This window comes from Carassius gibelio, chromosome B25 (genome assembly GCF_023724105.1).
Source record: "Carassius gibelio isolate Cgi1373 ecotype wild population from Czech Republic chromosome B25, carGib1.2-hapl.c, whole genome shotgun sequence".
Classification (NCBI taxonomy): Eukaryota; Metazoa; Chordata; class Actinopteri; order Cypriniformes; family Cyprinidae; genus Carassius; species Carassius gibelio.
This window is the reverse complement of record NC_068420.1, coordinates 8,455,182-8,473,215: the sequence shown is the minus strand read 5'-3', so window position 1 is coordinate 8,473,215 and position 18,034 is coordinate 8,455,182.

Here is an 18,034-nt window from a genome sequence, read left to right as displayed (position 1 = left end):
GCACATGTCAAGCGTTGCTGGTGAGTGATTCGATCGTCTCTTAAATGGCTGCAGGCATCGACGCTCAGAAGTTTTACCTCCCACACCTGAAACTTTCAAGGCATGAAAAACGTTTCATCATTTGCATTTGACATTTGATATTACTGTCGAATTGATAGAGTGCTACACTACTCTACAGGTACTACAAAGTCCTCTAATGTGCATTTGCAATTTGTAATATATAAAAATCATCATCCGTTCTTTAAAATTTGCTTCGACAGTATCCATTTGTCTCTGTCATAAACTAGAACAATAATTTGACTCGATAACAGTTCCCTTTGGCATCTGTCAGGCTTTTGACTACTTAAAGCTGAAGTGTGTAAATTTTAAAATGTTAAAATACTTTTTCCTTTACCAGTTCAGCTTTGGTCAATTATATATAAGCCAACACTTTATGTAGGTTGATTTTCCCTCCCAAAAAAAGTGTAAACAATATTGCTCTGTGGTGCTGTCAAAACATTAAACTGTTTGTTTAAACAATCCGATCAACTCAGCATAGCAACATTTGCTAAACCAATGGACTGAGTTTAGGGCGTGGCTAATCATTGAGCTCGACCAATGGCGGAGGGAGTGTTAAAATGGCATAAGTGGCATAGAAACTACACTAACACCTTTTAAGACATATTGAGGAGTGAAATTTTAACTTCTCAAGATAAATGAGTGGTGGTTTCTGTGGGGAAAACACACCCAGAAGCACACACATCTAGTTATCACCTCACCAACTGGCAAATCACCCATAATTGCTCATCTCAAGAGGGTCAAACACCACGCCAGGCCTCCCAGCATTTTACTATTCCTATGCCAGTGCCAACACTGCTAAAGGGAGAAAAGAAGCACATGTCCCCAAGACGCCTTTCTTCCTGTCTGCCTCACGTCCATGATGAAAGACCTTCTTCTCACTTGTTACCACTACCCAGGGGCGTACATTTCAGTTGGGGGAGGGCAATAAACATAAAATTTCTCAAGAGCTCTTTACGCCTATGCCACTACCGTAATTGTTTTCAGTGAAGAGTTGCACCGTGGTGGTAATTGTATTTTATGATCACTGAATTTCATTGAGTGTCTAATTGAAACATTGTGCTAGAGAAAAGCTAATTAAAAGGGGGAAGCCCAAAACAAAATTTGCTACCAATGGAGTGGGAATTGAAGAATTAACGTAACATGATGGTTGTTATAGGTCATTTTAAAATGAAGGGGGTGCCAAAATGATTTATATGTCTAAAATATGATATCTTACAAGTGTTTTACTTTGTTTCACAATCATTACATGTAAGTACATCAAACAGCAAATATCACCTTACCTTTTATGATGGTCACCGAGAGCAGCGGTTATTTTAGCTCGCCAGTAGAACGCTTAGAATTCTTTTTATGATTCCTCAAATCACAAATTTCCCAAGCCTAATATATTAAAGATATATATATATATATATATATATATATATATATATATATATATATATATAACTTATACTCTTTTCTACGAAATTCCACAAACAACTCTTAAGTAATCCATTCACTGACTGTGGTTTAATGCAAAAAAAAAAAAAACACTAAAAAAACTAAAAGAAAAGTGCCTCGGGGGTTTGAAGTAACACGTTGATTTACTTAAAAGGGATTCCTATTCCGCCCACTTCCACCAAAAGGAGGAAACCAAAAGGATATTGCAGTTTTGCAAGAAAAAGGTGAGCATTGGGGTTGGCTGAGAGACTTAGCTGAGAGTTCATGAGAGGAAAATCTAATTATAAACCTGAAGTCCAAATTTCTCTCTCACCTCTTAAGCTTACAGAGCCCAAAAGACACTTGAGGGTGAATCTAATTTTTTTTTGTGTGTGTGTCAAAACACCATATTCCGACTTGTTCCTCATCCCTCTAGAACAAATCAATGAGATTCATTAGGTTCAAATCCCTCTGGATTAGTTGTTGCACAGTCACCAAGATAAGGAGGATAAGGAGGAAATGTGGAGAGAGAGAGAGAGAGAGAGAGAGAGAGAGAGAGAGATTTTTGATTTTTCAAAATTACTTTTATTACAATAAAAAATTAACAACCATAAAAAACAGTTTTTCACAATTAATTCTTTACAAATTTAAAGCAAAACACAACTCTCCGTTCACAACTGAACATAAGGCTTCTCTGTAACACCATATAGATTCAAACTTCATTAAGTTATTCATTACTTTATAAAATCGAAAGTCAACAATAATTCTGGATTTCACCATTACTTTAAACACCTGTACCACATCACTATCATTCCTTTGTTCTACATGATTTCTCCTACTAATGTATATAGCCATTTTCGCTTTTCCAAGTACAAAATTCAACAGCTGACATTCCCCACTTCTACTTCTCGTATATTTAAAGCCACAAATTAAAGTCTGTACAGAAAATACTTCATTAAAACAATTGAAAATTGCTTTCAACATTTCAAACAAAGGCTTTAGTCTGAAACAATAAGTAAAACAATGGAAAACAGTTTCTCTTTCAGAACAAAAAGGGCAATCTTGACTTGATTCAGAATTTAAAATAGAAACGAAAGCATTGACTGCAATTATTCCATGTAAAACCCTCCAATGAATGTCAGCTGTTTTTTTAGTTAATGGTGGCTTATATAACGCTCTCCACTCTGGTCTTACATTTTCATTCAATCTCAAAACATCACGCCACGGTGTATCAACTTTTTTATGTAAACCTTTTTTGTTAAAAAACTTTACACATACCTTATACAACTGTTTTCCATTAACATCATTAAAATCTAAACACAAACTCTTTAGTTGTAGGAAAATTCCAGAATGATCATTTAAATTAGGAGATAAAACCATTTTAGGAAAGGGATCCAAATCATTAGGAAAAATAAGTCCTTCACAGTAGACGTTGAGCATATTAGATTCCTCTGATGTAAGAGCAGATCGCATCCTCTGTAATATTTGAGCCATTGTTCGAACAGATTTCATCTTCAGACAAGCAGTCACTTCTTCAGCATTAGCAAGTTCAGCCCCCACCAAAGTTACAAGTTTTTTTAAAGTTGTGATTTCAGCTTGAATAAAAAGTCCAGTAAATGTGCTGCTTGTGCTCATTACATCCAGTCTCGCACCATTTATCAGGGGTTCTTCCAACAACCAAAATAAGGAGTTTATATTTTCAAACTTCACATTAAAACAACTCCAAACCTTAAAAAGATTTTGATAAAAAACAGGTAAACTTGAAATTTCTATCTTTTTAGGATCCATTAAAAATAGGGATTTATCGAGGTTCATCTCTTGAACAGATTTTAAAATACTGCTGGTTACTGTTCTCCAACTTACATTTTCAGAATTTTTTAGAAATCTCTGCAAAAACTGCAGTCGAAATGTAGCAGTTCTACTTTGCAGATGGACCAATCCTTGTCCACCTTCCTCTTTTGGTAAATACAAAATATTTTGTATTACCCAATGTAACTTGTCCCAAAAAAATTCGATCAAAATTGATTGTATCTTTGCCAACAAATATGTTGGTGGATCAACACAAGACAACCGATGCCACAAAAGGGATGCAACCAAGTTATTTATTATAATCGTCCTTCCTCTATAAGACATTGCTGACTTAAGCCACTTCCACCTGTCCAATCGACCTTTTATCTTCTCAATTACTCCTTCCCAATTCTTCTGCACAGTATCTTCATCACCCAGGTATACCCCCAGATATTTAAAACCATTCTTTTTCCATATTAAACCACCTGGTAGATCTGGCGGTTTTTCCTTCCATTTTCCCAGTAACACTGCAACACTCTTTTTCCAATTAATTTTTGCAGAAGAAATAGATTCAAAATCATTGGCTACTCTTATTAAACTTTGTATATCTTTTTGGCCCTCTGTCATTACAACAACGTCATCAGCATATGCTGATAACTTGATTGCATTATCACATTTTGGAATTTTTAAACCAGTCAACTCTTTTCTCAGTTTATGTAAAAAAGGTTCAATTGCCAGTGCATAGAGCATTCCGGACAAAGAACAACCTTGTCTGATCCCACGATGAACCTTAAACGGAGCACATAAGCCACCATTAAACTTCAACACACCCTCAATGTCATTATACAAAGTTTTGATTTTATCACTAAACGCTGAATTAAAACCGAAAGCTTTCATAACTTTCCATAAATAATCATGTTCAACACGATCAAAAGCTTTCTCTTGATCGATGGAAATCAAGCCTGCATTTAAACCAAATATTTTAACTACTTCAAAAATATCTCTAATTAATGAAATATTATCAATTATTGATCTGCCAGGGATGCAATACGACTGATCTGGATGTATAACCTCTTCTAAAACCTTACCAAGTCTTGTTGCTAACACTTTCGAAAGTATTTTATAATCACAGCATAACAAAGAAACAGGTCGCCAACTTGTTATATGAGTTAAATCACCTTTTTTTGGTAAAAGAGTGAGAACTGCTCTTCGACAGCTTAAAGGAAGACATCCTTCAGTTAAACTGTTATTTAGAACTTCCAATAAATCCTCACCTATTATATTCCAATAAGACTTATAAAACTCAATTGGAAGTCCGTCCATTCCAGGAACTCGACCACATTCCATGCTTTGAAGATTCTTGTACAACTCTTCCAATGTTATGGGTCTATTAAGATCTTCATTAGATTCTTCAGAAATCTGGGGTAAATCTCTAAAGAAACATTGTTCTATACACTGATCTTCTTTAGACTCATTTTTATACAACTTTTCATAAAAACTGACTGCTCTCTTACGCATTTCAATTGGATCTGAAAGTAAAACCCCACTTTCAGATTGTAAAACGTTAATAAATCTTCGTTGACCATTTTTCTTTTCTAACCCAAAAAAAAATTTGGATGGAGCATCCATCTCATTAGAGTTTTGAAAACGTGATCTTATTAATGCTCCTTGTGCTTTTAACCCCAACAGATCAGATAAAGCAGATTTTTTTAGTTTAAAATCATCAATAAGGTCTTGATTTCCAGTTTGTGTTGAATTTTGAATTCTCAAAACTTCAGCTTCTAAAATCTGAACAGATCTAGTCAATTCTTTGGTGACATTCAGGGTGTATTGTTGACATAATTGTTTTATTCGAATTTTTCCAAAATCCCACCAGTTCTTTAAAGATTGAAAATTATTTTTTTCCTCTTTAAAATTAATCCAGAAACATTCTAAAATTTCTTTAAACTTACTATCGTCTAAAAGTGTTGTGTTAAGATGCCAATAGGCACTATTTGGCTTAACAGAATTCATAGAGATTACATATCCTATTAAACTATGATCTGAAATACCAACCGGAGAAATAAAACATCTTTTAAAGATATTAAGGTGGTGTTTAAAGACAAATAACTTGTCTAACCTTGCTAATGATAACAAGTTATCTCGAGCATGAACCCAAGTATATTGTCTAACATCTTTGTTAAAATTTCTCCATACATCACTTAAATCATGCGTTTCAATCATTTGAATGAGCCTTCTGCGTGATGGCATATGTGGCTCAATATGATTTCTGTCTAGACTGCTTACTGCACAATTGAAATCACCTCCCAAAAACAAGTATTCTTCCCCTTTACACTCTTCTAAAGTTTTACAAAGAGTATCTAAAAAACACATTCTTTGTATTGGTTGACTTGGGGCATAAATACATAAAAAAATTAATACATATTTTTCAAAATTCGCAATCACTTTCAAAATTCTTCCTTTTATAATTTCTTCCATTTTAACTGAACTGGGAACAAATCTTTTATCAAATAAAATACCAACTCCACCACTAAGGGAAGTATTATGGCTTAAAAAAGATGAACCTTTCCATTATTTCAACCATTCAACAGCATTTTTATCATCACTATGGGTCTCTTGCATAAATAAAACATCAATTTGTTTCTGTCTCACTATCTCATATATTTCCAGTCTTTTCCTCACATCTCTGGCTCCATTCACATTTAAAGAAGCAATGCGAAATTCACCCATAGTACAGGATAAGATTAGCCATAGAAAACTGAGTAAGAGACAGGCCCCATACATCATTAAATCAAGCTTCATTGTCGCTATTACTCAGTTGATTTTGAACCTTTGTGACAATTTTCTTAAGACGATACACTTCTTTATCTGAGAAGCATCCTTCACTCATTGAACTCTTAGTTACTTCAACAAATCTTTTTAGATTTGGAAAATAATCAACGACTTGTACCCCTCTTAGATTTTTTGTCACTCTTAGAAATATCTTGATTTTTTCAGTGCTGCAGTCATGACATGGCCAATCACTCTGAGAACAGGTTGAAGCAGTGGAATCAGAAGAATCACTCTCACTTCCTGCACCTTGGTCAATTTCATTGGCCTGTGTTTTAGTTTTTCTTGCTTGTTTATTTACAATGCATTCATTTCTCTTCTTCCTTTTCAGGGGTGTTTTAAACAGGTCTACTTGATCTACTTCCATCAATAAGAGATTACCCTCATTGTTTGGATTTTCAGTGGCAGAATCTTCATCAATCATCTGACTCACTGGGACCAACTCCAATTTTCTACTATTCACAGACTCATTTTTCGCCGATTCTAACTGTTCAATACCATGTTCTTCAACGACAATTTTTTCATTTCTTGTTTCAACCGCAGACTCTTGATTTACACCAGCATCAGTTAAAACTAATTCATCCGCAGCATTAGAAAGAACCACTTCACGCTGTACACCAGAAGGCCCGGTTTTATTGGCATTGGCGTTGCTGGTCGGACAAGCGCGAATCTGATGACCCGTCCTTCCACAGCCAAAACATCTCATAGAGTCAGTCGATACAAACACTGTATAATCAAATTCATCTATTCTGAATTTTAAATTCAGATCAAGTTCGTTCCCTTTGTTTAAAACCATGTATGTAAACCTTCTAAATGAAACAACATGTTTCAACAGTTCAGATTTACTACCGATTGCGATCTTCTTAACAGGTGAAACAAGTTTACCAAAGCGTGAAAGCTCTCTTGCTAACACGTCATCCTTGATAAAAGGTGGAACATTTGACAAAGTCACCTTTTTCGCTGGTGTAGAGAGTGGAAGTACAGATACAAATGAACCTCTCAATTCAATGCCTTTTTCTACCACCTCATTTGCCTTTTCTACTGTGCTCAAAAAAAGTACAATTGCATTATTCATCTTTGAAGCAGCCAAAACGCACGCATGCCCAATCACATTTCCAACAGCTAAACTGCATTCCTCTGCACTGCCCGCTGCCACGATTTTAACTCCATGCCGACGCGTGAGGGAATCTAAAACACCACCTGTATTGGCCGCCATAGTGTACAAACACACCGGCGTAAAACGCCCTCAAACTTTAACGATCCTTTTATCACCCAATCACAACACAAACAGTTTGAACAAAAATACCGAAAAACAACATACAACATAAAAAAGAAAGTTTGAAAAGAGAAGCCACAGCGGGCACAAACACCTCGCACTCACCACGCACTCAGCTGTCCATTCACTCTTAGCATTCGCAAAGAATTCTCACCCACACGCTCCTCCGCTCGCTCGCTCGCTCGCTCAGCAAACGCCCACGCATGCGCAAGAGAGAGAGAGAGAGAGAGCGGGAGAGGAGGAGAGGCACGAAATCAGATTAATGGTGTTCCATCATTGCAGCTGAACTAAAGATAGTGTGCAGCCAAACAATTTTGCTGCAACAAACGTTGCAGAATTGTACTGTATTCAATAAGAGCTTCTGTGCATTGATTTGGCTGTCTAACCATTAGTGATGACTGGCTTCACGTCTCATTGTTTTAGAGCCCATAAGCTCTCCTTATCTGGCCAACATGATGGTGCAGGCTGTACTCAAAGTCATTGGACAATGTGCTGCCTGTCAGCCTCTTTGCACCTTCATAAACTCATGTTTGCTTGTCTAATAATTGGCCTTTCAAACAGACATTTATTGTGTTTATGTAGTAATGGGGAGCTTGCCAGGAAATAAAAATAAATACATTATGAAAAAGTTCAATTTGAGAAAGCGCCATCATTTATTTTAACTGACATAAAGTTATAAAAAACAACATTAGACCAAATTTTATATTTATGTGGTTTACAAAAAAGAGTTTCAAGCATCAGAACAATAAAAATGTAATATTTTTTTTCATAGAATGTGTCCTGTTTATTTATTTTTTCTTTATTTATTTAGGATTAAAAAAAAAAACTATTATACATTTTCTTTCAAGATTTATAGAACAAACCCACTAAATAATAATAATTGTAATTTCATATATATATATATATATATATATATATATATATATATATATATATATATATATATATATATATATTAGTGGTGTAACAGTTCACAAAATTCACGGTACGGTTCAGTACATTTTAGATACAGCAAAATGTAAAAACATCTCAACTTTTCAGAATGTCGCAAGCGTACCGTGGGTCATGTGACAAGAACTAACCAATTAGCTTGGGAAAGGAGAAGAAAGAAGCACCTAGCATTTTCCACGCTTTTTTAGGTGCAATATGTGATCGGCCCTTACAGCGCTCGCTCACTCAGCACGCGCTGAAGGCTCGTTGCAAAATTTCTAATGCGTTTAACAGACCAAAAATAGAAGATCCTCCAATAACCAACAGGTCTGGTGTTTGGGTACACTTTGGATTCACTGTAAGCTATAATGGTGATGACAGAATGAATTGTAAATAGTAAGGTCTCATATACGCGGCTATAACGTAAATGAAGCCAATTGCCACGGTGATGTCTTTTGCCCTGTTTGAATCCGTTGGAAATGTTTGCCTAAATGCTGCGGGGATACTTTGTTGCGTGTATGTTTCTCCTTTTTTTCGTCTTTTCCCAGATACTGACACACTAAGGTGATGTCGGCGTAAATGAGTTGACATGTTTCAAGTATTCCCGCTGGTGTTTTTATTTTTTTATTTTTTTTTGGTGTACCCTATTGTCATGTAGCAGATGCGACCGTTGTTTTTTATCCACCACTCTCTTGCCATCACCATGGCTTAAGGGAATCCAAAGTGCACCCAAACACCAGACCTGTTGGTTATTGGAGGATCTTCTATTTCTGCTCTGTTAAACGCATTGGCCACCGTGTACTGTGCATGAACTGCTTGCTCACTCAGCGCGTACTGCGTGAGCGAGCGCCTGACTGAGTAGCCTAACATAAACATATAAGTTGGTGTTTTCTTCTTCTTTGGGGGTGTCAGGGGCGTTGCCTGTTACGTCGTTTGGGTTATTGGGCTACCTTGTTGAACGCATATCCATTATATTTCACTTTTTTTTTAATATATAATTAATTAGTCCAACGAACCGTTCGGTACATAATGCGTACCGCGTACCGAATCGAAAGCCAATACGGTTCAATACGAATACGCGTATCGCTACACCCCTAATATATATATATATATATATATATATATATATATATATATATATATATATATATATATATATATATATATATAGTGATGTGATAACTCCACCTAAATCACTTTATATATATATATATATATATATATATATATATATATATATATATATATATATATATATATATATAGTGACGTGTTGTGCTATAACTCCACCTAAAGTGATTTATTGTTTTCTGAGGTTGTCTTACTGACTGACATGCACAGCGGCAGCGACAGCTCTGGGGGCATACGAGATGTCATTATTGACTGTTGAGGTGAAAGTATTTATAACTCACAGACGACAGCCCCACTCACCTTCCTCTGGTTGAGGCATCACGTCACTTTGGGATTCCCAAGATGGTCTTCGACAGCACCTTTTTGAGGTGAGGTTTTATTGCAGTTGATCTCGCCTCCCCCTCCCACAAGAGTCTGAGAGCGGGGTTCTTGAAGCACGTCGGAGGAATTTCAATTCTCACGGCCTTCCCGGCGTCAAGCAGGCACGGCCTTCGAGGAGCAGATGCAAAGGCAGTCAGTTGTGAACTTTACATTTGCAATTGTCAAAGGCACGCCGAGGCACAAGAACTTGAGACAACTAACACATTTTGGCTAACGCATTGCAGTGGATTTCGAGCGTGGGTGAGGGGGGACAAAATCGAAATGAGAATGGACTTGAAAATAAAGGCGAAAAAAAAAAAGATATGGCACTCTCTATGTTTCACATGAGGGAACAGATTGGGCCAGTCACTCAACGTCATCTTTTCTCTGATGGGAATGAAAGGGGAAAAGAAATGCACTGTGCCGTCACAAATGGCAAAGGCCTCTAAAAAGGGCTATATGAAACACTGCCATTAATACTGGGGCTTTACCCTCCAATCAAACCACCATTCATGTGGCGTTAAGAAGGAAGGTGTAATTGGTGCAGACACAAAAACACTTCAGAGATCAGACGGCTGTGAGAGCACTCGCCTTTGCCTGCTTTAATTAAAGAGAGAATTAGTGGGAAGGAGACACTCCACACATTTCAGCTTCATGCTCGAGTTCCAAAGCTTGCTTGGGTGGAAACAATGACCTCCACTTGAAATGTTCCATTTTGGGGTTTCTTCTCATGGTGTTCGGTGACATTTAGTAATGGTTTGTCTCTCTGTGTAATTTGTAACATACAATTTCAGAATCCTTCCAAGAAAACTGAGCTTTTTACATTTGGAGGATGATTTTTTTTTAAAGCAAACTTCTGTAAAAGTTTACTTTTCAGACAAGTGCTAAAAATTACTGAAAGTTCATTAATATGCTGGGATATTCTGAAAGTTTTAAACCAAAATGGTCAACGATCTCAAAAGTAAATATACTAAAAGGTATTTGAAATAAATTTATTTAATGCCAGGTATACTACAAATACTGTACGTTCACATATTTATGTACTTAATAAAAAAATACCTTTTAGTATACTAAACTGGTATACTTAATGTATGCTAAACTGGAACAACTAATTTTGCACTTAATGCACTTTACTTGTGCAAAGGTAGTGCCAAAGTCCAACTGAAGATAGACTGAAGTATATTTATGTTAAATTGGATCTATTGCAAATTTACTTTAGGCACACTTTAAATATCTTGCATTGAAATATTGATTTTATTCAAAAGTCCATTATTAAAAAAAATTAGAAACAAATATAATGTTAATTTAACTTATAATTTAATTTTAAATTGTCATGCTTCATTATTTTTTTTAACAAAAACATAAAAAAACATGAAAACATATTAGATGCAACCTAATTTAATGTAATTTATTTTTCGAAATTTATAAATACAAATATTAATATATTTAATTTACATTTGTTTTACATACATTTTTTCGATGTTGGTACATTTCATCAAATGTTGAGGACAAAATTGGTACTTCTTTCACAAAATAAATAAAAATAGCCATAAAGTTCACTGCTCTCTCATCTTTGAAAGCCTGCTGTGGCTTTATGCAAAATACATGTTTGCTCAGACAAAAAGCAACAATTGTTGAAATGGACTGAAGCAACGGTAAGAAAACAATAGTTACATGAAATTGGACCAGAGTTGGGTGAACATATATCAAGAGGGAAAGCCATTTATAAAGCTGTCAGCGGCTCTTCTGACTCTCTCTGAGCCTCATTTAGAGTCGTGGTTTTAGCCTGCTGCTTGCTCGCCCGCCACACTCAGGGATTAACACAAAGAAAGAAGAAATGAGAAGGAGTGGAGGATTGAAGAAAAGTAGTAACGCGCTTCGCATCACTTCCTGTGGCCATATCATGGGACAAATGGATTTTATTGCTGTTGTCCTCAGAGCTGATATGGGTCATCCAGGGGTATGTTTGAAGATGCTACAAAGCCAAACTGCAATTTTTGGGCCTTTTTGCCACTCTTATTTGTAAGAAAAAGCCTGAAAGCACAAAGCTTGAGGGCAAGGGATCAGAAATGTTGCAAGCTACATTCACAGCGTCAAAGTTTCAATGTGTTGAAAACAAGTCTATTGTAACTCTACTGTTTTTCTTTTAAAAAGCTGCTTTTTCCAAATGGCAGCTTTGTATTTTATGATTTTATTTATTTGTATATGTTTATATATTTAATTTGTGTATATTTTTTTATTTTTATAATTGCTATTTTTATAGTAACATTAAATTTTTTTATTATTCTATTAATACGTCATAATACAATAAATAAAAATGCTCCTTTTCATTACTATATTCGCAACCTCGCTCGCTATACTGTATACATACAAAATATATATAGCTTAAAGGTTTCGAATGAAGCTACGACTCTAAACCCATCGGGAGCTATTTCTACATTATTATTTTTACCTCATTTCATAGCAACAGCAAACCAAAGAATGAAAGTTGGCTTCACGTTCGAAATTACTTTTATTACATTTTCGACAGTTACAAAGCTGGAAACACAACTGAAACTGTATTCATACTTCCGATCGAAGGCGTAGCACTATGTTTGGCAACTCTTGTTTGTTAAAGGAAACAGCTAAAGACTTTTCAGGCTCGACATTAAGATCTCAATTCTGTCCTGAAGGGAAATCCAAGGCTCAAATCACAGTCCCCCGTCAGCCTTGATATATAGTCCCATTGAGATGGTCTGGCTCTCCACAACCTGCTGTGAGCTGTCCAGGTCGGTAACAGTGACTAAAGGATTGTTACATTTAGCCAAACTGAGGCAAGGCACCCCATGCGTCACTTGTGATTCAAGCGCTCCTCAGGAGAGCTCGTCAGTGTGTTTTCTCAAGTCCCGGAGCTCAGACCCCATTACCCCCATCCCCTCGGCCGCCCTGCTCCCTTTTATTAGCTGGATAATGGCACAGATACATTATCAAAGCTAATCAGAGTCAAATGAAGAAAAGTGGTGCAGTGAGACTGCAAGAATTGCCATTTTCTCTACACGGCAAGACAGTGCGGTCAGGGCGGCTGTGAAACACACACACACACGTCTCGCTCCATCAATGCCACCACCGCATCCTGCCTACAAACACACACCTCACTGACGGGAGGAGCTGTTTTACATTCCTGTGGTGTCTGCAACTTCAAGATGGCTTAGAGCATGGACAGGCCTCACAAACCAGCAGAATCTATAGGGCAGCGTTTCAATCACTCCACTGCACAAAGCCACAGAGGCAGAGAGCACAAACAAACAGAATAAACTCAACAAATATGGATATTTACAAAGCTTGCATGCATTATAATCTGGCAAAATGAATAAAAATATGTTTATATGATAAAGGTGAAGTGTCGGTGTCATTCATAGGTTGATTTCCACTAAAAGTGTGTAAACTGTTCTTTGTTTGAAAAACCCATGCTGTTTTTGTTAACCGGTTGTGTTGTTTTGTGATTGTTTGACCAGTGGACGATGTCAGTCATTATTTTTATACATTTCTTTTTTTTTTTGGCATTTTTGCAATATTTTACCTTTGTTAACAGATGTTAATATTAGTTTGGGATGACAGAATTATTTCTTCATTTTGTAATTACTTTTGATGAACTCGAGCCAAAATACTAAATTATTCCTATACTAATGATTGATACGTCCGACACCTGTGCAAAAACAACTTATGATGGTGTAAAAAACAAACAATTAAACCAGTAAAACTACTAATATTATAAAACAAATCTAATTAGAAATTCTGATTGATGATTGACTTTTTTTTTTTCTGTTGATGACACTTAGCATAACAAAGGGTCAACCAATGGTCAAACTAACAAATAAAACAAATAAAACCAAAAAATAACCCAAACAGATAAAGAAACAAATAGCATTTTATAGGTAGGATCAAAGATAGCTTTCATAAATAAATACCACTAAAAAAACAAACAACAACAAAAAAAAAAACAGTTATTGTCACTTTGCAAAATGTTTACTGATAGCCAAATTAATAAATAAACATTCAACTTTGAACTCAGATTTGATAAGCCACATTTGAACAACTTTGTTTTCTGCTGATGTCACTTAACATAGTCAAATTAATAAATGCAATAAATAAATAAATAAAATAAACTGCTATTCTGTGTTTTAGCAAATATACTTCATTATAACACATAACACCCATTTATCATCACATTTTCAATGCATAAAAGTCCTGTTCTCTTTCATTTGGAAATACAACAGTTAAACATACATTTAACGAGTAATGCGGAATGCAAACAGCAATTCACATTGACTTTAATAAGTTATTCGCAACGCTTCATATTTTCATATTACTCCACGTTTCTTCACCGCTCTCATGTGTAAACATAAAGCGGCTCACTGATAGCCAAGCAAATATATCTATCACAGTATAAAGAGCATAGCAAACGTCCACCATTTTCATCGCACACTGTACATCTTATCGGCCAGCTCTAATTCATACTATGATCTTACAGGGAAAAAGTATTTTTGACTATAATGACACCATTAGTTTCAAAAGGTCTTGATTGAATTCTCAGCCTCTGTCCTCTCTGGCTCATAATAGCGCAATTTGTCGGCATTACTTCAGTTGACCTCCACCAGCTCACTCAACCCCCTTCAGAACCTACAACCGAAATTACAGATCCCTCATGTGAATGAAATAAAATTAGGGAGTCCGTTTTGGCTTTCCTTTATTGGATCAATGCTGTGCTCTTCCAAGGTGGATGCAGAGCCTTTGTCTGCAGGATACAAATGGGAACATTTAGTCCATTTCGATCCGTTTAGGCACCCAAAGCCTATTGATCCATTGCCCCCTCATCAAACTGTTTCACGTCAAAATGATACGAGCTGTAATCTCCCCCCCGAGAGAGAAGATCACACAAACAGCATGCTGCGGCTGGAGCCATTCAGATGCCTTGCGTGTTGTATGAACATGTAGTCGGTATGGTAAAGAATGCTCTTTTCAACAGGGAGCAGGCATCGATCTGCTCAAGTCATTTGCTGTAATTGAATACAAAAATGTATTCCCATCAGCCAAGAGGTGAGGAGCAAGCGATATTTACTGTCAGATCCATGTCTGGAAGTATCTACTGATTACGAAAAAGAAGGCTCAGCAGAACCTAACAGCACAGCAGAGACAGGTGTCCTGTTGCTAACTGGACTAAAACAGCTTAAGGGGTTAAGAAATCCCCTCTATCTATCTGTATTATACTTTTATGACAAAACTTTTGTTTCATTAAAGTCTCTCTAAGTGAGAATATATTGATAGTATTGCAGACTATATTCCTTACCTCATTCTAAGAAAGCTAGAAGAAAAACAAACTATGACACATTGGACCTGTGTGCTAATGTGGGCGATGGTTTCGAATTTAGCTTGTGACATTTCCTCATCCCAGTCCTCCCTCTTCTCTGCCATATCTCTTTATCTCTCCATATCAATAAAAAGTGTCAAAAAGGCCAAAACGTATCTTTAATCTTAAAGTTCATTTGCAACAAACACGTCGCTCTTAGTGCAAGGCCCCATTCCAGCTGATGGGGTTTTATATTGCAATCACGTGTCATTATCTTCGTATCAGACCATCAACAGCATAGTTAGTAAGATACCAATCACCCTTGAAGACATTTGCACGCCTTGCCGCACTAAAATCCTCAATTCTAGAGATTTTAACGTTAGCCCACCACAAGAATACAGATGCGTTATCATCCATGCTAGAATTCCCACAGGCAGTTAAATTAAAGTCGAAGGGCTGTCTTACGCTGCTAGATGGAAAACATCTTTTCAGATGTATTGTGCATTTCAGCATTCTGCCCTTTACCACTGCAGAGTGCATCTGAGCTGTCACTTTGAAATCTTTATCTCAGAATCTACAAGTGCCTCTGTGACAGTAGATCTAGCATTAAAAAACGGCAACACTCCACACATTCTCTCTCTCTCTCTCTGATTATTTCAAACTCTATTTCTCACCCCTTTGGTATTTTACTTATCCCTCCTTGTGTATTTTGCATGCATATATATGGGCAGATGCCGCTAAGCAAATCCCACATTAAAATGTCAACTGCGGCCCATCGAGATTGCATGTGCAAATGGAAATATGACAATTTTATGCATAATCTATAGTCCTATATATCCTCTTCCATTTCTGTTCTCCTTCTCTCGCTCCCTCTGCCTACATTTGATATGTCTGACTTTGAGAGTGCATTAAAACGTCCTGTTCCTGAGTGGTAGGGGCATGAGGGAGAGGGTGACGGATGGAAAGTGCATGCGTACGACTCCCTTTGAGAGCTCATGATTGATGTTTGAAGCACGGGCCAAAAAATGGGCAAGAGGCCTGATGTCTACAGTGTCATCTGCACTGACTGTCCAACTGAAAAAGACAAGAGAGAGAGAGAGAGAGAGAGAGAGAGAGAGAAAGTGATCTATCTATCTATCTATCTATCTATCTATCTATCTATCTATCTATCTATCTATCTATCTATCTATCTATCTATCTATCTATCTTTCAAAATCTATTGATTTTTCTGTCCATCTATCCATTATCAATCCGTCTGTCATCTATCTGTTTCTCCATCTATCTATGTCTGTCTGTAAATCTATCCATCCATAACCTAGCCATTTATTCATCTACACATTTAAAACATATTCTACTTTTTTTTTTTATCAGGCATTATAAAAGCTACTCCTTGAAGTCCTATTTTGACTGGTTTCAATGATGAGTTACTGCTGCTATGATTGCTAAAAATGTTCAAAAAATAAATCTTTTAAATAGAACTTTCTGACTACACTAAATAAAATGCGTTGAATTTGTGAACAAAGCACACTTAACTGTACAATAAGCCTAATTTACATAGAAAAGAGGCATATTGTGCTGAGTAGATATATATATATATATATATATATATATATATATATATATATATATATTATTTTATATATATATATTTTTTTATTTTTTTATAAAAAGTGCAGCACTATTTTAGCAAATGTATATCTAGTTAAACTAAACTGCTGGTAGTTAGAGAATAAAACATTTCAATGAATCCAGCCCATAATGTTATTATTGGAAAGAACTGTGGTGCACATTTGTTTAAAAATGTAAAAGTATTTTAATTTAAATATTCTCAAACACTGTCAATCTAAATATATCAGCAAATATTTTTTGTTATATATTTTTTTATCAGTTTACTTTACATGTTGAAGTTAAAATAGCACAGGGCTATTTTTTTCGGACGACGTGACATCCACCAGTTTGACTTATGATGACTTTCACCAAATCTGCTTCCCCTGACCTTCAGCTCTACAAGAAAACATTCATTTGTCGTCTGTGTAACAATGAGCTGTGCTGCGAATGTGTAGACCAATACAAACAGCACAAGAAATAAATTACCCAGCTCTGTCAACAATGCTATTTTTACATGGCGGGACTGTTCTGATTAAAATGTCATCGGCCGGGTTCATTTTCTATGATGTTTCTGTTGAACTTTACACACTTGACTTGTTCTGTCCTGAAAATTGCAGGTAATGCTCTCTGGGTGCACTGACGCTCTAGGCTCCTTCTGAAGCCATCTTGGATGTTACGGTCAGGAGGCAAAATGTCAGACATGGAAGTTCAATTGTGTATGTTACTCTAAGTCAGTCTAGACCATGATATATTTGATTTGTAAGGGTTAGCGGATGAAGGTGTAGTGATCCACAACAGATGCTTGAGCTTTGATTTAATGAATACAGTGAAGTGATACCTGTCCAGCTCCTGTCCATGCTTTTTTTTTTCTTAAAAAAAATGAAGCCATTTTAGGACAAATAGATTTTTCACATTCCATTTCCATGAGAACTGAGCACATTTCACATGACATGTAGGGGGTGTTTTTGTCATCCCAGAACTTCCAGCCAAATATATAATACTTTTTTCAATTCACAAATGAGAATTTTATTTTTCTTATTTTTCAGAGAATGTCACAATGGAAAACAATAAAAAATCTGCAAAAAAGCTTCCTTTGAACACTAGCATTATCGAACAGAGCTGCAAAAAAATAACACATTTTCAACAAGTTCCTCAAGTGTTTTCTCTTTCCTGGAAAAGCAATCTAGAAAACGATCTGCTTACAGCTGTCACTGCATATTAATATTACTGAAAATCTTCTTGACAGGTTGAGATTCTGTCGAATAACTAACTGCCGGTCAAAACCAGAAACCATAAAATGACAATAACAC